The sequence below is a fragment of the Giraffa tippelskirchi genome, chromosome 5 (assembly GCF_054371585.1).
Source record: "Giraffa tippelskirchi isolate mGirTip1 chromosome 5, T2T-mGirTip1v1.2.pri, whole genome shotgun sequence".
In the NCBI taxonomy this organism is placed as follows: domain Eukaryota; kingdom Metazoa; phylum Chordata; class Mammalia; order Artiodactyla; family Giraffidae; genus Giraffa; species Giraffa tippelskirchi.
The window spans coordinates 132,290,533-132,298,530 of record NC_137279.1 but is presented as its reverse complement, the minus strand read 5'-3'; positions in this window follow the sequence as shown (position 1 = coordinate 132,298,530).

Genomic DNA, 7,998 nt, shown 5'->3' with positions numbered 1-7,998 from the left:
GACAGAGTATTTGCAATGTGGCCACTGTGACAGAGGAATTGAATTTTTAATTTCATTTCAGTTTAATAAATTGAAATTTTAAACCCCCGTATTTGGCTGCTGGCTACCATATTGGTCAGCACAAACACAAAAGGGAAAGATTTCCCTTGATTTTTAAATATTCCTAATGACAGAGGATGAGATGGTTGGATGGCATCACCGACACAATGGACATGGGTTTGGCTGGACTCCGGGAGCTGGTGATGGACAGGGAGGCCTGGTGTGCTGCAGTTCACGGGGTCGCAAAGAGTCAGACATGACTGAGTGACTGAACTGAACCAAACTGAATGGTATGAAGACTGCTAAAATTTTTAAACTGACTTTATCATAAAACAATCATTTCATAATCCTCATCTTAGGGCCTGTGCTGCTAACAAAAAGTGGCAGCAACCTGATTTGTAAAATTACATTTTCTTCTTGAGTGGCAACTGCAGATGTTACAGCTTGTTCATTAATGCCACAGAGCTAAACGTGCTACTTTAAAGAGATAACATTTACTAGAGCAAGATTTGGGGCATATTCAAAATGAGACTCCACCTAAAAGGCCGAACAAAGTTTTTCAGTCCATCAATGAAAGAACTGACAAAAATGTGGTTTATACATAAAGTAGAATATGATTAAGCCTTAAAAAGGAAGAGATTCTGACACAATCCATAACGCGGATGAACCTTGAGGACATTATGTTAAGTGAAATAAGGTGGGCACATAAGGACAAATACCACATGATTCCACTTACGTGACTTCCTAGAGTCATCAAAATCACAGAGACATGCTGTAGAAGAGTGGTTACCAAGGGCTAGAGAGAAGGGGTATGGGAGTTATTGTTTAGTAGGTGGAGACTTCCAGTTGAGGAAGAGGAAAAGTTCTAGTAATGGATAGTGGTGATGATTGCACAATAACATGAATGTAGATAATGCCATAGAACAACAAACTTTAAAAAGGTTTAAATGAAAAATGCTATGCTATATATATTTTACCACAATAAAATATTTTAATAACTAATTCTTAAAAAAGCACTTCACATGATGAGTTCTTACAGAGCAAATCACACACTACGATGAAGCTAACCCTCAGTCTAACCAAAGCTCATAAAGGAAAAGTACAGCTCAGATTCAGCAAATAGTTTAGTTCAGTTCAGTTCAGTCACTCAGCTGTGTCCGATTCTTTGCAACCCCATGGACTGTAGCACGCTAGGCTTCCCTGTCCATCACCAACACCTGGAGCTTGCTCAAACTCACGTCCATCGAGTCGGTGATGCCATCCAACCATCTCATCCTCTGTCGTCCCCTTCTCCTGCCCTCAATCTTTCCCAGCATCAAGGTCTTTTCCAATGAGTTAGTTCTTCGCATCAGGTGGCCAAAGTACTGGAGTTTCAGCTTCAGCATCAGTCCTTCCTATGAATATTCAGGACTGATTTCCTTTAGGATTGACTGGTTGGATCTCCTTGCAGTCCCAGGGACTCTCAAGAGTCTTCTCCAACACCACAGTTCAAAAGCATCAATTCTTCGGCACTCCACTTTCTTTATGGCCCAACTCTCACATCCATACATGACTACTGGAAAAACCATAGCTTTGACAAGAGACCTTTGTCAGCAAAGTAATGTCTCTGCTTTTTAATGTGCTATCTAGATTGGTCATAGCTTTTCTTCCAAGGAGCAAATGTCTTTTAATTTCATGGCTCAAATTCCTGATAACTCAGACACTCTGCTTAACTTAAGAATGTGTGACTGGGTGATTTTTACTTTTTGTCTTGGGAATCAATTTCATGACCCGTAAGGTTGACCTATGGAAATATTGAATTGCCCTAATGTGCACTACTGACAGCAACTGGTAGCAGACAAATTCTGATCTAACTTAACTTTCAAAGAAAGAATGCACTGAGTACATAAACCACAGACTGATAATGTGAAGGAGGAGGGAGCTGTTAGATTGGCTAGGCCAAGGTCATGTCAGTGGTACTCACAGCTGCAAATTTAAGACCCAGAATATGCCTTTATGTAGTAGACATTTAGTAAATGTGTTGATTGTTTTCAGTAAAACAATGAATTAATTAATCAATAGGAAATATTTCTGCTTTGAGCCTAAACTGCATTTCCACATGTTGGGCTGGTCAGGAAAATATATGGTATGTTATACCTGAATTCTATTCACCTGTGGGATTGAGAAATAATTGGGGGAAATAATTCTGCTAAAAGTCAAGCATGTAAGCTTGACTCAGTAACAATGTTTCAGTTATACAGAGAATATAAAAATGATTTTGAGAACATCAAGGTTTGTGTTACTCGGAATTGTCTTCCATCCCAACACCTAGTCTTGCTGTGAGCCCTAAGGAGAGAAGAAGCCATGCAGAAAAGCTCAATTCACTAAAATGTCTATGGCATTTTGGAAGACCTCATCAGTATTTCATCAAGATCAAAGATGGGGGTGGGAAGTGATTTAAAGTGTAGTAGGATGGGGAGTGGCTTTAGTTGACATGACTGGTTTTAGCAGAAATGGCAAGAATAACATTCTGTATCAACAGCTTTGGAGAGAAAGCTTTGAGAGAGACTAGAAATTACACCTGACACAGACTTCAGTGCCCTCAAAATGGGCACAATGAAAACATTATTTGGATCTCCCAGTTTCCTATAGTTGAAATTAAAAGGATGTTTACAAACATGAAATGCATCCTGAAGAGTTTCAGAAATATTTGAGGGCAGTTTTGTAGAATCCTGGAGGTGGATGAAGGCAAAATTTCAATAATTATTGTCTGTTATCATCATCGTGTTCCCAGGTTGATGTTAACAAAGATGGCACACTTCAACTTGAACACTGTGACTGAGAAGATTACTGGGCTCATTCTTGATGGCACAAAGCCATCACGAAAAAAAGAAAAGATCACACTCCCCAGTCTCCTTTGTAGCTGTGAATGGCCACACGACCCTGTTCAAGCCAAATAATGTGTGCAGAAATAAAATATGCCCCCCTAAAGGACATTTCCCCAGAGTAGGAAATTGTAACCCACTCCAGTATTCTTTCCTGGAAAATTCCATGGACAGAGGAGCCTGGCAGGTTACAGTCCAAAGGCTCGCAAAAGAGTTGAACACAACTGAGCAACTGAGCAGTGGATATTTGGCAGGCCTGGAGTTACTTTCATTGATGCAACTGGGGTAAGGGAGATGCTACCAGCATCTAGTGGATAGAGGCCAGGGATGCTGTTAACATCCTACAATACACAGAACATCCTTTATTAATAAAAAATAATCTGGCCCAAAATGTCAATAGTGCTAATGTTGAGAAACCGTATTTTAAAGAAGAGACATATCCTTCTCTTCTTTGCCCCTTCCATTGGAATTGGGACACAATCATGATCCATGTTGGACCATGGAGATGAAAGCAACACCCTGGAGAAGATAGAGCAACACCCTGATCCTTTACAATTTTACAGCACAGAGCTACTATACCATATCAGATTTTAAATGAAAGTGAAATACACTTCTATCTTGTATAATATACTATTATTTTGAGTCTTTATTTCACGTACCTGAAATTATCCCAACCCACACAAAAACTAAAAAAATTTTAAGTAATTCATTTGTTTGTTGGTTTGTTTGTTTTTTTAATTTTTGGCTGCACTGGTTCTTCATTGCTGCCCACAGGCTTTCTCTAGTTGCAGCAAGTAGGGGCTACTCTTATTGCAGTACACGGGCTTCTCACTGCAGTGACTTCTCTTATTGCTTGTTTTCTCCATGGCATGTGAGATCTGGGGGCTTCCTTGGTGGCTCAGTGGTAAAAGAATCTGTCTGCAATGCAGGAGACCTGGGTTCAATCCCTGGATTGGGAAGATCTCCTGGAGAAGGGAATGGCTAACCACTCCAGTATTCTTGCCTGGGAAATCCCATGGACAGAGGAGCCTGGCAGGCTACAGTTCATGGGGTCGCAAAGAGTTGGACACAACTGAGCTACTAACACTTGCACTTTTCATGTGAGATCTTACCAGATCAAGGATTAAACCCATGTCTCCTGCATTGGCAGGCAGATTCTTTACCACTGAGCCACCAGGGAAGCTCTCCATTGGATTTTGAAGGTGAAGATGTGAAGCTTAGAAATCTTTCTACCATCTTGTCTGATTAAAGAAACAACTCGAAGATGAAACTGGCACATAAAAGAAGGGTTGCAAGGTGATAAATCATTTGATCCCCCAGATCAAACCGCACCTATGACAAGACCTACCTCTGGCCCTTTTATTTGAGCCAATAAATGTTTTGTCACACAAATTTGAGTTAATTACTTGGTCACCTGCAACCAAAAAATTTCTAAGAGATACAGAAAGTTTTATGTAAAAAAAAATTATGATAAGAGAAGGTTCACATGTGGGATCTTTTCATTTTACTCAAGAGTTAGGACATCATCTGCAAAGTTTCCTGTATCAGGAAAACAATTGCAACAGAAGTTTTGTCACTGCCTGTGTACTAGGGAACTGAGTGAAAAGAGATTTGAATCACTAATGTTTCTTGGTGTGACATATGCCTCTTAGACTTTAGTCTATTACCTTCACGTATGACACACCTGTTTCTCTTCTCGCTACTTAACTTTACCCAGGTATCCAAACAATCAGTGGAGAGGAACTCTGTTTTCTTGTTATTCTTGTGTATTTCATGTTGTTAGTCAAGACTAGAGATGTTTAGCAATCATTCTGAGTATGTTTGATTGCTCAATTTCCCTAGGAATCATAAACTGTCAGCCTTAAATAAAAAGACCCAAATTTGTATTTGGGTTTTGCAAACTTCCACTTCATTTGCCTTTTTCTTATTCCTCAGTTCTAGGTTCCCATTTTTATTAAACATTGCTTAGGAATTTATTTTCTGCTCAACAAGCTATCAACTTAAAGAGAACTTTGGGAGAAAATTCTTGTTTCCAAGATTTAACTATTCTAATAATAGGATGTTAGGAAGATGCCATGGCAGGTGACATTGTGTATGCTTTCAAGAAGACTTGATCACTCAAATCGGACAGTTAATATGCTTGTGTCCGTGATAAAAGTTTTAGTTCCTTTGTCATCCTGTATTGTTGCAGTTAGTGGTCAGCCTCTGTGGTTGTTCTTGATCTTCATATATTACAATGGTCGTGCTACTCTTGATTCTCATATGTGGAGAACATTGTTGCCCCAGGTCTAGCCTATACTCAACACAATAGCCATAATTTAATGGCTCTGTAACCTAGGAAAAGGTATCTAAATGCTCCAAGATCCAAATGAGAAGAGATGGGAACCCAAATGAGAAGAGTGGTATTGGGTACCACTGATAACTACAGTGTTTCAATTCAAAAGAGTCATATCCCACAACCAAAAGCTTTGGAATCTTAGCAATCCACTGTCAGGGACTTATTTTAAAATAATAAAAGACCTAGAGAGCTGTCAGCGATGTTACACTTCAATCTAAGACTTGAGGTCAAAGAACAGTTGCAAATGGATAAACTCCACACCTTTGACACATCAGATAATCAATGGAACAAACTACGACACCGGGCTTCCCTGATGGCTCAGTGGTAAAGAATCCACCTGCCAATGCAGGAGACACAGATTCGATCCCTGAGTTGGGAAGATCTCTTCGAGAAAGAAATGGCAACCCACTCCAGTATTCTTGCCTGGGAAATCCTATGAACAGAGGAGCCTGACGGGAGTCAGTCCATGGAGTCAAAAAGAGTCATACACAACTTAGCCACTAAAAACAACTACTACATTGTTCATAAACAATTCAAGAGAAGGTTACCTGGTAGAGCAGCTACCTTGACATTTTTATTAAACTACACTGACTCTTGCCTGGGGCCTTGGCATACAATGTTCTCTCTACTTGGAACAGTCTGTCTCCTCTCTTTGCCCTGCTGTTACCTGTACTTCCCATAAGACCTCAAGATGGCTCATATTTTCCCATGAGAGCTTCTCATCCTAGACATCACTTTTTGTGGAAAACCTTCCCTACCTAATCTAACCACCCCACAGTTTCCAAACTATGGTCTTTATAAAACTTAACATAAAACTGAATTTAAATTATCTATTTATTATTTACACAAGAGTATAACTTCCATGAGGACAGAGATATCTGTTATACACAAATACTAAGTGCTCAATAAATACTTGTTGAAACAGCAGATTGATGGATAGCTGAATAGTAGGAAGGATGAATAGATTGGTGCAGTGCATTTTCTCATGGTTGCATTTTGTAAATTTGAAAAATGACAGGCCCACCTACAATTGCAAAGCATTTTTAATTCTCGGTGTTTTCTTTACATTACTTCCTTGAGTGAGAAAGAAAACAAAGGACAATCTATCTTTTAAAATACATGTGTAAAGATGGCTTAAAAGATAAGAAAGTACCAAGAGTTTTAAATGACTTAAAACATAACTGTATGGAAATCTGGATTTCTGAATTCTAACTCTGTGTTTGTTTTGTTTATCCATATTCCTCACCAGGATTTGGAGCAAGGGCTTGAGTACTGAAAAGGCCATTGAGAAACCCAAATAGTGTTACCCTTCATACACAATAAGATGTTATTCTACTGCCATCTTAATATCATCAATCATTTGCACTAGTTAAAATGAAGATATACTCAATGATGTTATCAAGAAAATGAATGAGGTTAATTGAATACGACCAAACTGTAAACGTATATGATTGCTTTGACTATACACAATGGCCATGTGTTTTGCATATTTTTGTTTTCTAAGGGGCTGGAGATTACAGTTTTGATTAATTCTACTAATTCTGGGACTTAGAATCAAACTAAGAGGTATGCAATTCTTAGGCCCTTTCATGTCCTTTATAAACCTTCCTTGGAGGTCTTGAAAATGACTTTCAAAAATTGAAATTAGTTTTCTTTCTAATCCCCTAGAGATCAATGCAGTGAATTTCATCATGCCATGATGATTAAAAATGCTGAAATGAGTCATGATATAATTAGGAATTTCTTTGTCCAAATCAAGCCCCATGAACTATATCTCACACTGATTCAATTTATAAAAATCAGTCTGTTCTTCCTGATTCAGGAGACAAATTTTGGCAAGGAGACTTAAAAATCTCATAACTTTAAGTATATTTATTTAATCAGTCAATTTTTTTAAATGGTACTCAAGTGCCTCAGGGTTTTCCAGGAGGCTCAGCAGTAAAAAATCCACCTGCAATGCAGGAGACACAGGTTCTATCCCTGGGTCAGGATTCCCTTGAGTAGGAAATGGCAACCCAGTCCAGTATTGTTGCCTGGAAACTTCCCTGAACAGAGGAGTCTGGCTGGCTACAGTGCACGGGGTCGCAAAGAGTTGGACACAACCGAGCAACTGAGCACACAATATATCTCAGTAAGTTGGCAGCTTATGCAAAGACATAGTAGCAGAGAACAAGGAACACTACAAAAACTGCAGGAAAGTCAGTACAGTACATGTAACATGAAGTACATGTAACAAAATGAAGGAACTTTTTTCTCTTAGCCACTGGCAGGATAATTCCTCTAGGGGCTTAATTAACATCATATTTTTATTAATAAATAAACAGTTTAATATGCTACTTGGGATGAGAGGTGAGACTACAAGGGACATATTTAAACTAAAAATAATGGCACTAAACAAGAATGGAATCTAGAAATAGAAGGACACTTTGTCTTGTTGAGCCCTTGGATGGAGTTGGGAATGTATATTTGTCAACAGGGGTTGGGACAAAGTCAAATTGCTCAGTATAATAAAGGGATGAGTGTAAAGAGCTGGGGAGTGGTGCAAGCATGAGTGGATCCAAGAAGACTATATACCTTGGGGGGAAAGTAGAGACAAGGGAAAAAAATTCTAGGAGTTCCACAGAAGAAAAGAAACTTTGGAGGGAAAAACTGTCAAATGGTAAATTGGGGATTGTTACTCTACCACATGTGATGGAATATTCCCTTCCTATCCTCTGTGAATTCTTAGTGCTTCCCACTAAGACTTTTATAAATATG